The sequence below is a fragment of the Elaeis guineensis genome, chromosome 15, assembly GCF_000442705.2.
Source record: "Elaeis guineensis isolate ETL-2024a chromosome 15, EG11, whole genome shotgun sequence".
Classification (NCBI taxonomy): domain Eukaryota; kingdom Viridiplantae; phylum Streptophyta; class Magnoliopsida; order Arecales; family Arecaceae; genus Elaeis; species Elaeis guineensis.
Genome location: NC_026007.2, coordinates 54,381,234 through 54,395,181, shown reverse-complemented (window position 1 = coordinate 54,395,181; position 13,948 = coordinate 54,381,234). Strand labels below are relative to the sequence as shown.

The following is a 13,948-nucleotide window of genomic DNA, read 5'->3' as shown; positions in this document are numbered from 1 at the left end:
GTCTATGAGTAGTTTGGGCTTGATAGACTTATTCTTGTATATATTCAGGAAACTGTGGTGCAACTGGATAATCATTCACACAATGAGTGGGGCTCGAACATAATGCACATATATCTTGCATCTGACAAGATGGAGAAGAGGAATGTCCCATACTTAATAATTGATCTATCTTTTGGGACAATTCATCTACCTTATGATGGAAATCTATTGAGTTTCCTACTTCATATATTCCATCTCTCTTTGGGTTTAACATGGATTTATCTCTAATGGAGGCAGACAGATGATGTAATGAATTTTTACTTAAAATTTCAAACAGTTGCCATGCCTCTTCCTCACTTTTGAGTATGAATGTTCCACCGCATGATGCATCGACCATTTGTCGATGTCTTTCAAATAGCCCATCATAAAAATATTGGATTAAGTGCCACTTGGGTATAGCATGGTGAGGATATTTTCTAATAAGGTCCTTTAACCTCTCCCATGTTTCATGGAACATTTCTCCATCTAATTAGGAAAAACTAGTTATGGCTTTTCTTATTTGATTAGTTTTTCCTATGAGAAAATATTTCTTGAGAAACTCTCCTTGCAGCTGGTCCTAGGTTGATATAGTCATGGAATCCAAAGTATGTAGCCAGTATTTGACTTTGTCCTTAAGTGAGAAAGAAAATAATTTTAACCTAAGAGCATCATCGGAGAAGTTATGAATCTTGACAGTTGAGCATATATCAAGAAATTCTTCAAGATGTTTATAAGGGTCCTCATTACTAAGTCCATAAAATGAAGGTAACATTTGAATTATACTGGACTTAATTTCATATTGGGTGGCCTCCACAGGGGGCACTTGAATACAAGGAGAGTAGGTGTATGTGGAAGGAGTAAAGTACTCCTTCAACTGCCTAGGTGGATCATTCTCCTGATTTCGTTCCATATTTTTACGTCTGTTGGCTCTAAAAATTCTTTCTATTTCTGGATCAAAAGGTTGGATTTCTGGTCATAACGATCTACGATCGAGCATACACCCTACAATTATACTTTAGAGCACACACAAAAAATTTTAATTTTTTTTTTTAAAAGTAAAGTGAGAAAATAATGAAGGAAATCTAAAGAGAAGAACCTAAGAATCTTAAAACTATGAGAAGGGAGAAATTAGTTAATGTTTAGGTGTTAATTATAATCAAATTAGACAAGCATGTACTTTCTATCCTAGAGTTAACCGAGATCTAGACAGCTCCTAACTTTCAAGGCCGCCTTTGAGCACTCCAAGCTCAAGACTGACTAACTGACTCGGTCAGGTAAGTGTAAGATGTGGGAGGTTTTCTGCTCATTACTTTTCTTAGACACTAACTGAGTTGGCCAAGTTAGTCAACGGAATCAATTGAAAATCACTTTCTTTAACCACTTGCCTTAGACACCGAGCAATTAACCAATCCGCACTCGGTTCAACTCTAGAGCTCTCTTGTCCTATTGAACTCAAAATTTTTAGGGCTGACGTCTAGTTGATTTTAGAATTAAGGCTTGGTTTAATGCAAAATGAAGAATATAATTTTTGGACCAAGAAAGGGTGATCAAATTTTCATCTTATCTGATTAATGGGTTATTGTCCTTAAGATTAATTATGGAGATGAGATGCAACAAACCAAGATGTCCAATCTTCATAATTAGCATACAGTCAAGACTAAATTAAATCAATTTATTTCTCTTTTTAGATTTTATGATTAAGTCTCTAATTTTCTAAATGATTTATGAGGTGTCAATGTAGAGATAATTTTTTTTTATTTTTTTAAGTAATTAAAATAAAAAAAATTAATTATATTAAAAGTTAACTCAAGAATATAAAAAAAATAAACTAAAGCAATTCAGTAAGTAATCAAATATTTATAATTTTTGTATTATAAATCAAGAGAATAAAAAGCAAACAAGTAAATAAAGTAGTTAACTAAAAAGACTATAAATTAAAGAAAGCAATAAATAAATTATTATTTTTAAAAAAAAATATCAACCGTGCTAAGATCTCCGGCAACGGTGCCAACATTTGATGCGCATCATCAGGGCACCAAAAATAAACCTAATTCTAACTTACTACGTAGCTAGGGTGAATCAGGATCGTTTCACGAGAATCTCGGATAATTATTTATAATTAATAAAAGAAAAAGAGGATTGATTTTAATTAATTACTAAAAAAATAATAATTTAAGTTTAATTTATGAAAAAAAATTGAATAAGAAATAAACCTCAAAAATTCAAAATCCACCATGTAAAATAAATTCTATTTTCTTTTACTTTTATATCGTAATGATGAAATTTGTAATTAAGAAGCAGCGTAATTTACCTCGGATAGGTACGAACCGTATCCTTGGATTATGGCTTGTCCGTCCAGAGTATAGATTACCTTAACTCAACTACCAGTTAGAAACTCGAACTTGAAATATAATGATCTATCTTTCCTAGTGCGTTCCGTATCTGTAGATCACGGCATATCTGTGAAAAATATAAGTCGTACACATCGAACCCAAACCTCTAAAAAAATAAGAAAGAATATCAAATGAGCATGAAGCATAAAATAATTCTTTATTTCATTGCATAGAGAATAAATACAAGATAAAGAAAATAAATCTGTGTTGCAGGCTTCATCGTCTTTTCGAGTTGGAGGAGTCTAGCCTTCCATGGAACTCTTACGTGCTGACATCCTGGAGTTGAGCAGACGGATTGTTTGGAAGGTTGGAGATGGAAGGGGGGGCTGGTATGTGATGGATGGTGGAAGCTTTTTGGATGTTTGGAGGGTTAGGCTAGATAAAATATGAAATGAGAATGACGGGAGAAGAGACGAAAAATGGCGGTGTCCAGCATGTCCCCCCCTTTTCGTTCCTATGGTTTCTCTTTAAATAAAAATTCAAGCCGCGTCCGTATCGCGTCAAAACTTTCACACTGCATTCTCGTGTCTGTTCTGCAGTTCGCACGTTGGTTCCGCACTCCAGGTGTGTCTATTTCGTGTTCCGCATGAGTTTATGCATTGCGCGGCTCACTTTCTCCCATATTTATTTGAATGCTTGCAGTGTCCGATCAACGTCCAAGTATTTTCGTGTGAAGAAGTCATATAGCTTTTGTTGGTATAGCATAGACCACGTGAAGGAAAACTAAAAGCCAATTAAATGCTTTGTTTGGAACCAGCTCACAGCACTAACTTTACTCCTCCTTGAGCATTAAATATACCATGGGCTTTCTCATTTAATGTTATGGTTTTCACTGAAGGCTAGCTTCAAGCCTTGAACGGCATGCACCCATGTTAGCTTTGGTGGAGCTTTGGTACTTGAGTTTTGATTATTTGGATATATTTAGGTCTTCATTAATTTCCTGTAAAATAACATCAATTCTCAACTAATTAATTTAATTCATGATATATTTAAGGTCTCTAATATATTAATTCTCATGTTTATCACTGGGGAAGAAGGGGGGAGGTGGGGGAAGAAGGGGGAGGTGGAGCACCACAGATCCAATGAGGGGAAGGCCAAATCGATGGGGCACGATGGTGGGGGAAGAAGGGGGGAGGCTGGGGTGGCAGGATGGTGGCTTTAAGAGGTTGCCGACAACATCGGGGGAAGAAGGGGGCTCAAGGATGTAGGCTTGGGAATAATCGATCCAGTGCTGGGATGCTAGATTCCAGGTGGGGACGATGGCGTAGGGGCTGGGGGGAGGAGGTCAAGGGCACCAATGGCGCAATGGGGGAGAAGCGGGATCGGAGGTGGGGGAAGAAAGGGGAGGTGATGAGGAATAGAATCAAAACCATTAGGGATTGGGGGGAGATTTTAGGGTAGATTATTAACAACGGCTAAGTTGCATTGTTAAGTCATCACTAATAATAATTAAATTTATAGTGATGGCTTTCCATCTCTAATAACCAAAAATGCTGCTAATAAGTTTTTACTCTTTTAACGTTGGGTTTGATTTTCATCATAATAAGTTATCGATAAATAGTGATATTAGTGATGGCTTGTTTCCCATCGCTAATATGCTTATTTCTTTTAATGATCTCCGACGAGGTGTGAGGTAGTTGGACAACTCGAATCGACAACAAAGCTAGAGTAGGTAGGCGCTCGTGGAGACTCAATCACCTGCAAGAAAGTCTAGACATATCAGAGATGGTGGGGGGTTCTCTGATGGGGGAACCTCCAATGTTTAAGTTAGAGAGTGTCAGAGAGGTAGAACAATGAAGGAATATAGTGAGAATAGTGATCAAAATTAGGATCTTTCCTCTTTTTTCTTCTCTCTCTCCTTTTATAGAAAAGAGTCTACTAGACGGTTAGTGCCTATTGGAGTCAGAGTAGTAGCTGTCAGAGCCAGAGTAGTAGGTATCAGTAGGTTATTACATGATCAATTATCTACATTTAAGGAAGTAGTGGGCCATTGCAGCAGAATGCCAACTCAGCAAAGTTCGCTCACCTAAAGGCTCCTGGAAATGTCCAATCTAGAGGATGGCATATGAAGAGTTAGGTCAAAAAGGAGATGAGATCGACCAAAATCTGATGGTGTTGGGTTTATCAAGCTACCGACCTCTTGTGATCGGCCACAAGCCAATAACTTCCATATTGCAAAGAACTTATGTCTCTAGTTGTCCACGTCATGAAGCTAGGTGTCCACCACATACTCAAAAATTGAATATGTCAGCAAATAAACCAAATATGGTCTAATACTTGCCCCCCACTTTTCAATCCAAAGTATTTTGTTCTAAAAAGTAGATCGTCATTCAAGTTCTGATGTTATACATCGTGGAGAGCTTCGCTATTATCATGAGGCTTTGTTGATACTTTCAAAGTAGTTGATCATCACTTCGGGTCTGCACTGATGCAAATAGAGCTCAATAGAGATTTGGATCGATGACAACTTGTATCGGGTCATTGTCAAAATGGTCCTTCACTAGAATCTATAGTGATCGAGCACTCCTGGGTCTGATTATTGTTCAACACTTGTGATGAAACAAGCTCCACTGCTAAATTGTCACACATCATTCTGTATTTATTGCATGTCGTGGCATGCTGCTTAATTTGAAAGAAAGTAACTGACATGTCCTCTTTGCAGTAATCTCTGACCAAGAATCAATGCATTGTAATAATTTCAAAAAAAGATGGCTCAAGCACATCCCTTCGAATCATTGTGTGGCACCAGGTGGCGATATCTTGAGCATCGAATGGCAAAGATCGGATGATCAGAACCATTGATGTTTTCTTACAAATTTGAACATGTGGATCTAGTTTCCATCTTTCCGCCATTGTTGTTGCTTTTGCTCTTAAAGTCTTCTTTCCGAACAAGCATTTTCCAGCATTTCTTGACCAAGTTTTCAGTAAAGAGTCCTGTTTGCTTCTCCCTTGATTCTTGGGTTCCGTAGCTTCTCGATAGGCCTTCCTTGAGTCAATGACTCCTCGTAGATATAGGGAAGATGGTAGCTCTAAAACTTCTGGCCCTTCTTCTCCAAAAGAAGCTAGGGTAGCTCCTCAAAAAGCCTCTGATGAGGCTCCTTGCGGTTGGGGGTATGCGTCGCTGGAATGCAAGCATGAAGAGTCTCATCTCACTGAATCTGACTTGAGAGAGTTTTGTATCCAGTACTTCATCCCATCATCCTTTAGGTTAGTAGCTCCTGGTAGAAAAGATAGGGTTTCTAAACTGCTAGAGGTTTGTGTTAGTTTCTATGAAGAGGCACTTCTCTCCGATTTTTGATTTTTCTTATATCCCTTTATTTGCAATATTTTTGACTATTACATGATCGTTCTAACCCAAATAGTTTCGAATGGGATCAGATCTTTAATAGCTTTCATTTTGATGTGCGACATCATGAAAATTTCCCTCTGATGCTCACTTTTTTTATCTTTTTTTCTTTTTAAAGAGACACCCATATGATGAGGACTGATGGTACTTCTCTCCTTAATCAAAGTGTAAAATCATAGCTAGTCTTCCATCTTCAGTCCATAGCTAGAAACCTTGGTTAGAGTCGAACTCCAAGAAGGAACCTTTCAAAGCAGATTTAGGAGATTATGAGAAATTGGTCAGGAAATGTGTTTCCCAGTTCAAGAATCTTCTGACCAAGTAGGATCTGTTTGATGCGGGCATCAACCACGTCACTCCCCAATATAGATTACCATTCTTTGTGTTTTTCATTGCTTTTGCTTTCTTTTTGCCGCAGACTACTAACTTTCTTTTCATTTTCATCATTGCAGAGATGAAGCTTACATTTGATGACCTCATGGCCATGAATAAAATAAAGAGATCGAGCCCATCCCTAAAAGTTGAGGCCCCGAAGAGGAAAAAGGTTACCACTTCGGGTCCTTTCCAACCTTGGTCGAAGTCTCCAGATGTGGAGGTGGTGGAGGAACCAAGGATTAAAGTCCCCGATGTCTCTCCACTTGAAGCCAAGGTTGTAATCTCGAAGACATCAATAGGGACTGGGAGGAGAGGAATAGGGATTTGGCTAACCACCTCTGCTACAAAAGGAAGATAGAGAAGGCACTTTCTACAATCGAGGGCCAAATCAAATGGGTAAGGGTCCAAGCAGTAAAGGACTTCAAGGCATCCGAGGACTTCAAGATTGAGGTGGTAGTGGGTGCCTTCTCCTCATACCTCATCAACTTCAATGAATACCATGACAGGGTGAAGGAGCTCTTCTCTGAAATCAATTGACCGTCCTGTTCTGAGGTTAAGCGAACAAGCAGACAGTGAGGATGAAGAGGTTGAGTTTCTTGCTCCCACCAAAATGGTGACCCCTTCAGAGGTGATCACCCCTTCTAATGTTATGGCCACTACCAAAGTGACGATTGCAAATGTCATCATGGACATCACTTCCGACTAGGCACTTGAGAAAGAGGTGAGATCTGATGCCGCCGTCGATGTTACTGTCGAGGCCACTCCTACTTCAGTCGAAGTTCCTCCTACTCCAGCTGAAGACCCTCCTGCTCCAGCTGAAGACCTTAGGACAGACACATCCAAGGACCAGCTGGAACAAAAGGTCACCATCAATAATCCTCTATACTTTGTTTTTTATTTTTGTACTCATCTTTTCTGTAAAGATTTTATAACAAAAGACTTAGCAATGAAATGAAGTGCATTTGGAGAGACTTCTTCCCGATGTTCCTCATTTTTGTTGTTGCCTTTTCATCTGTTCTATGCCTACAGCTAACTTGAAAGCCTTGTATGTATTGTGGAAATATCATCTACTTCAGGGATGAGGACAAGATCAAGAAGACCATCGCCACCATGACCAGATTTCAAGTGCTTGCTGAGAACACAGGCCTCTTCTTCTAGACGTACGAGATGGGCTTCAACAGATACATAGCAAAAGTGAAGAAATTCTTCCTAACCATCAACATAGTATTTCTGATGTTGACAGACATTGATGTCGAGCAGCTATGTTAAGTTTGGAGTGCCCCTTTGGATACCTACGCCAACATCACTAGAATTTCACTTAACATATCTATTACAATCGGCAGGGCTCTGGAGAACCAGGGCTACATCGAAGGACTACAGCCCAAGGCTTCAGAAGACTTGGGATTGCCACCGAAAACTCTCAAAGATCCCAGAAGTCAAGGAAGATCATCAAGGAGATCCAAGGGACATGGGAGACAATGAAATCTCTCGCACAAATCTTCCATTTCTTTTTATTTTCTTTCTTTCTCTCTTCATATTTTTTATGAGATATATCAAATGAAGTTGTAAAGAAGATTCAATTTAATGAAATGAACGAATTCCCTTTTTGTCACATTCAAATCTGATTTCAAATCTTAGAGACTCAAAATAAATTGCCATGTATGATATAGGACATGGGCTGAAGTGATGTCGAAGAGAGCCAAAGCGAATCATTAATGTTAGCAATACAAGTGATTTAAGACAAGAATTGCATTGCTAATTCATTTACTAATAAGACTTACTAATAGTACATCCTTAGGTTTTTGAAATTTTAAGTCTGTAATATAGGTATACCATCTAGTCCTTCAATCTGATAGGATCCTGATTGAATTACTTCGGTAACTCAATAGAGTCCTTCCTATTTTGGTGCTCAATAGGTTTAAAGACTTTCGATCGATGCAAAACACGGTTGCTGTGACTAAAGGACTTCATTTTCACTCGAGAGTTGTAGTAACGAACTATCCTTTGTTGGTAAGAAGCCATCCTGATCCAAGCTCGCTCTTTTAATTCTTCAAGAAAATCAAGTTCACAGCAGAGACGATTAGAATTCTCTTGCTTGTTGAAACCCTCTATCCTATGTGATGGAAGATCAATCTCTACTAGAATGAGAGCTTCTATACTAAAGGATAGCTTGAAAGGTATTTTGGCAGTCGCTATTCGAGGTGTGGTTCGGTACATCCACAAAATATTATACAGCTCATCAGTCCATAGTTCTTTAGCTTGGTCTAGCCTCTTTTTCGGTCTTTGAAGAATCATTTGATTTGTGACTTCGGCTTCTCCATTTGACTGAGGATGTCCAACAGATGTAAACTGATATTCGATGTGGAGTTGGGAGAAGAAATCTTTGAACTTCATATTATCGAATTATCGATTGTTGTCGATTATAATCACTTTTGGAACATCAAATCTGTATATTATTGATCTCTAGATGAAATCTCTTGCTTTCTACTCGATGCTTTGTGCCAAAGATTCAGCCTCCACCCACGTTGTAAAATAATCAGTTACCATAATCAAGAATTTTTTTTGACCAGATGCCATCGAGAAAGGACCAAGGATGTCCATACCTCACATCGTAAAAGACCAAGGGGATGAGATTGGGATGAGCTGAGATGCCGACTTCTGCTAGATATTGGCATTCTGTGGACATTGCTCACACTTTTAGATAAAGTTCTCTACATCTTTTTGCATTAAAGGCCAATAATATCTTTGATGGAGAACTTTGTGCACCAATGACTTGCTACCAAGGTGGCTGCCACAGATGTCTTCATGGACTTTTTGAAATTCATAATCAGCCTTGGATGGCTTTAGGCATCTGAGCAATAGCATTGAAAATGGCTTCTTGTATAGTTGGCCATTTAGAAATAAAGCTTGTCGCCTGATTCTCCTATCTTCCTTCTGATCGGTTGGAGTGATGCCGTTGCTTAGGTACTCGATCAGCGGATCCATCCTGCTCGGCTCATTGTCGATCTGGTTGACACTCGTAACCTCTGTGATGCTTGGGACATCTAGACACTCAACATAAATCTTCCATCCCATATCAGTAGAATTGGAAGTCGTTAAGTGGAATAGTGCATCAGCTCGGGCGTTCTTCGATTTAGGTATCCTCTAAATGTCCAACTCTTTGAAGCCTAAAGAGAGGTCTTTTATCTTTTGAAGATTTTTGGACATTGTGGGATACTTGACCCCATACTCACCTCATACATGACTTACAACAAGTTGAGAATTTGAGAACACCTTGACCTCATCGGTGCTGAGCTCTTTGGTGATCTTCAAGCTAATGATGAGGGCTTCGCATTTAACTACATTGTTTGTTGTATTAAAGTTGAACCTCAATGCATACTCGACGACAACTCTATTAGGGTTAGCTATAATTAGACCTACACCACTTCTTTGGGAATTTAAAGCTTCATCCACATGTAGTATCCACTAGTTGTCTCTTATATTGATCTCTACTTCAAAAGTGTTTAAGAATTGCTTTTCTTCAGGGATCGTGCATTCGACAATGAAGTCCGCCAATTTTGCACCTTTATTGCTGTGCAAGGTCAATACTGAATGTTGAACTCTCCAAGCTCGATTGCCTACTTTACCAGACAACCAAATGTGTCCAATTTTCAAAGTATTGCTTTCAGGATCTGATTGGTTAGCACAACAATAGTGTGGGTTTGAAAGTACGATCGAAGGCATTTGCTGGCTATGACAATTACATAAATTATTTTTTCATTCTCGTGTACTTGATTTTTACATCTCTTAAAATTTTGCTAGTGTAATAGATAGATTTTTGCACACCAGCTTCCTCTCTGATGAGAACTATACTGATCGCCTGTGAGATGATCGATAAATACATATAGAGTTTTTCACCTTCAACAAGCTTTGACAGAAGCGGTGCCAATCCCAAATACTTCTTGAGCTTTTCAAAAACAAATCAGCACTCTTCCAACCACTTAAAGTTCTTCATTTATTTTTTTACCTTGAAGAATAGGAAATACTTTTTGATCGATCTAAATATAAATTGGCTCAATGCTGCCATCCTTCCAATCAAGCATTGAACTTCTCTTTTGTTGGTTGGGTTCTTCCTCTCTATAAGTGCTCAGATTTTCTCCGAGCTCGCTTTAATTCCCCTCTAGGTCACTATGAAGCCTAAAAATTTTCTAGAGTTCACTCTGAAAGCATACTTACTCAGGTTCAGCTTCATTTGGTAGTGTCTAAGTTCATTGAATGCTTCATCCAGATCGATAATGTGCTGATCAACTTCGATACTTTTTATCAGTATATCATCTATGTAGACCTCTATATTTTGGCCGATCTATTTCTTGAAGATTTTATTAACAAAGTGCTGGTAAGTTACATCTGCATTCCTTAATTCAAATAGCATCATCTTGTAATAGTACTGTCCTCGTTCGATCGGTTACAAAAGCAGTTTTCTCTTCATCTTTGGGTACCATTCGAATTTGGTTGTAACCAGAGAATGCATCTTTGAAGCCTAAGAGTTTGTGGTCTGAAGTAGCATCAACCAACTGATCGATTCTTGATAAAGAAAAGCTATCTTTGGAATAAGCTTTATTGAAATTGATGTAGTCGATATATATCCTCCACTTGTTGTTAGCCTTCTTTACCATGACCACATTGGTAACCTAATCCAGGTAATGGGCTTCCTAGATGAATCCTATCTTGAAAAGTTTGTCGACCTCCTCTTCAATGGTTTTTTGCCTTTTTCGGGTGAAGCTTCTTTTCTTTTGTCAGAAATGCTGATGATGGGAGTCAATATTTAATTTACGTGTAATCACATTGGAAGAAATATCTAACAAATCAGACATCGATCAGACGAATACATCGATATTTGCCCAAAGAAAGTCAACCAACCACTCCTTGAGATATTCGGACAGCTGACTTTCAATCTTGACTATTCAGCCAGGATTGCTTTTAAACTTCACTTCAATAAGTTGCTTTGTTGGTTCACCTATGCTTTCATCTTCTTTCTTCCTTAGGTCCAAACCTTCAATTGAGAGAGTTTCTTTGGGCTTGTTTTCTTAGACTACCACCATGAAATATTGTCTAGCAAGCAACGGATCACCTCTCATTTCTCCAGTTCTGTTCATGATCGAAAAGTGGATGAACAAGTGGTACATTGAGATAATAGCTCTTGGAGTGTTCAATCTAGATCATCCAAGAATTGTATTGTAAGTAAAAGGTATTCAAACCATAAGAAAGTTGAGCAGCATAGTGGCATGCCAAGGATATTTTTTTGTAGTTACCGATAGTTCCACTTCATCTTCAACTGAAATAAATCTTCAAAGAATCTGACCAACGGTGTATTCATCTGCTTGAGTCATTATTTGGATAATTTCATTCTTTAAAAAGTATTATAAAATAAGATATCGATAGAACTTTCATTATCAACTAGAATTTTTTTTACATCATAATTTGCTATTGTTATTGAGATGACAACAGCATCATTATGAGGAGTTTGAACTCTAGTTACATCATCATTCAAAAAAAAAAATAACATCATTAGATGATAGATTTGTTTCCTCGATGCACGATCTCTTCAGGTCGGGTCCTGTAGCTTCTTCCTCTCCCCTATCGCCAACAAGCTCCAAGATCATGATGACGCCAGTAGTCAGGTGGTTGCTGAGGTTGTCGGGTCGAGTCCTGTAGCTTCTTTCTCTCCCCTATCGCCAGCAAGCTCCGAGATCATGATGATGCCAGTAGTCGGGTGGTTGCTGAGGTTGTCATCCACATTAGTGTTTGGCCAATGTGATCCTTCCGTCAGACTTTTTCTCCTGTTCCAAACAAACTTCCTAAGGTATCCATGATGGATCAAGTCCTGATCTCATCCTTTAGCTAGTGACACTCTTCGGTGTCATGGTCGTGATCCTAATGAAAGTGGCAGTACTTCATCCGATCCTTTTGGCTCCATTTCACCCTCATTTTTTTAGGCTAACATTGAAGGAACCAGATCAAGAGTTTCAGGATTAGATCTTGAAACTTTTTCAAGATCAGTTAGCGAAAGACTAAAATAAATCAAAATTTATCTTATAAAGTAGAGAATCCCTAGATCTAAGATCTTATTAAATAATTATTATATGATATTAAATCAAAAATTAAAATATAAAGAGCAAGAACTACATGTTGATCATATCAACATATTTCTATACTACATCTAATGTATGTAAAATATAATAGATCAGATCTATTATCTTGCAAGCTAGACATTCTAACTTTGCTGATCCAGACTTGAAAATGATGTTGCGAGCTGCACACACATCCGACCTTTAAGAGTCATCCACATGAGCCCACAAATCATGATAAGAAGTTCTGATCTAGAAAATCAGCACAGTATTCTACTACTATGCTGATTCTTCTTCGATGGTCGATCAGATGCCTCTTTCTTCTTGATTTAAACTCTTTCAAAGATGAAAAGTAGGAGAAGGAGTTTTAGATGAGAGACACTCTCAGAAAACTCACAGATGGAGGAAGAAAAGAGGTGAACTCAGCAACCCTAGAAGAGACCCTCTTCTTCTTCTCTTTGCTCTCACCTAGATACCTAGTTTTGTGTCTATTATATCTCCATGCCCCAACATTTTGTCTCCCTGATTTTCACATGCCCAAAGGTCTCTCAATGCTCTATAATCCACAAAAAGTTTAAGAAAAAATTTATCTTAAATAATGAGATATGAAGAATCCTTGTCTAGGTCAAATACCTAGTCAAGAAAAATCCAAACAGGGCAAGACAAGGGGTGCCCAACTCATGGGCGCCCCCTCTTTCTTTTTCTGCCATGGACCACCAGCAAAGGGCTCACAATATGTGCCATAAAAATCATAAAAATTCTAAAAAAAATTTAGATAAAATCAGTGCCATAAGAAAAGAATTTTGATTTCCTAAAATTCTATCTCATAAAATTTGAAATCCAAACTAATTCCTACTTTGACATGGTCCACAACCACATTCCATGTAAGAGAGAAAGAGTGAAAAGCTTTGAATGTGCGTGAAGGTCTGGAAGAAAAGGTTTTGTCACACAAAATAAGAGAGAGTGGGTGTGGGGCCTAAGGTGGCGCAAGGTGGAATCCTAGTCTTACTAGGATTCAATCTATGACTTGTTCAAATTTGGTTTTTCAAACCAAATCAAACCAAAACCAAATTAATCCAATTAAAATAGGTCTTAATAAAATTAAGAACCTAATTTAATCAGATTAAATTAGATTTAAATCTAATTTAATTTTTTAATCGAATTAGAAATTAGGTTGACCCAAGTCCTAATTGGACTAGGACTAGTTTTTCTTTGCACTTGGCTTATCCAATAAACCAATTGGACTTGATCCAATCAAGTCCAAACTAAATCTAATTAAATCATATTCAATTAGACTTAATCTCAGCTCATTGGCTTAATCAAATTAAGCCAATTAGCAATTGAATTGCTAATCGATCCTCCTGCAACACTTGCACTAGGTTAAATATCAATCGTATTGATCATTTAACCCTAGAATGATTCTTAATCATTGATCAACCATCCGATCGGATCGTGAAGTCTAATGTGTGTGACCTCATAGGTCTGAACCTAAGTCGGTAGCATAGAAATAAATTTTTGTACCAAACAAAGTGACCATCTAGCAATGGTATCCGATCGTCGGATAGGTCGAATGTGTAGAACAACATCTTTAGAACCCATGCGGATATAGTTTTCATATAATTCATCCCCTTGACCAAAATGCTTATAGGATACCTCAGAGTTCCACTGTCAACTCTGATCAAGTTGTCCATATTATATTTTAAAATATCAAA

The 13,948-nt window shown here is 38.0% G+C and overlaps 1 non-coding gene across 1 annotated transcript; it reads left to right on the top strand.

Moving 5' to 3' along the window:
- The first annotated feature begins 434 nt into the window (after positions 1-434).
- LOC140854207 (small nucleolar RNA R71) lies at positions 435-540 on the top strand. The gene has a single exon (XR_012137340.1). It is a non-coding gene; the product is annotated as a small nucleolar RNA R71 (small nucleolar RNA).
- The last annotated feature ends 13,408 nt before the right edge of the window (positions 541-13,948 follow it).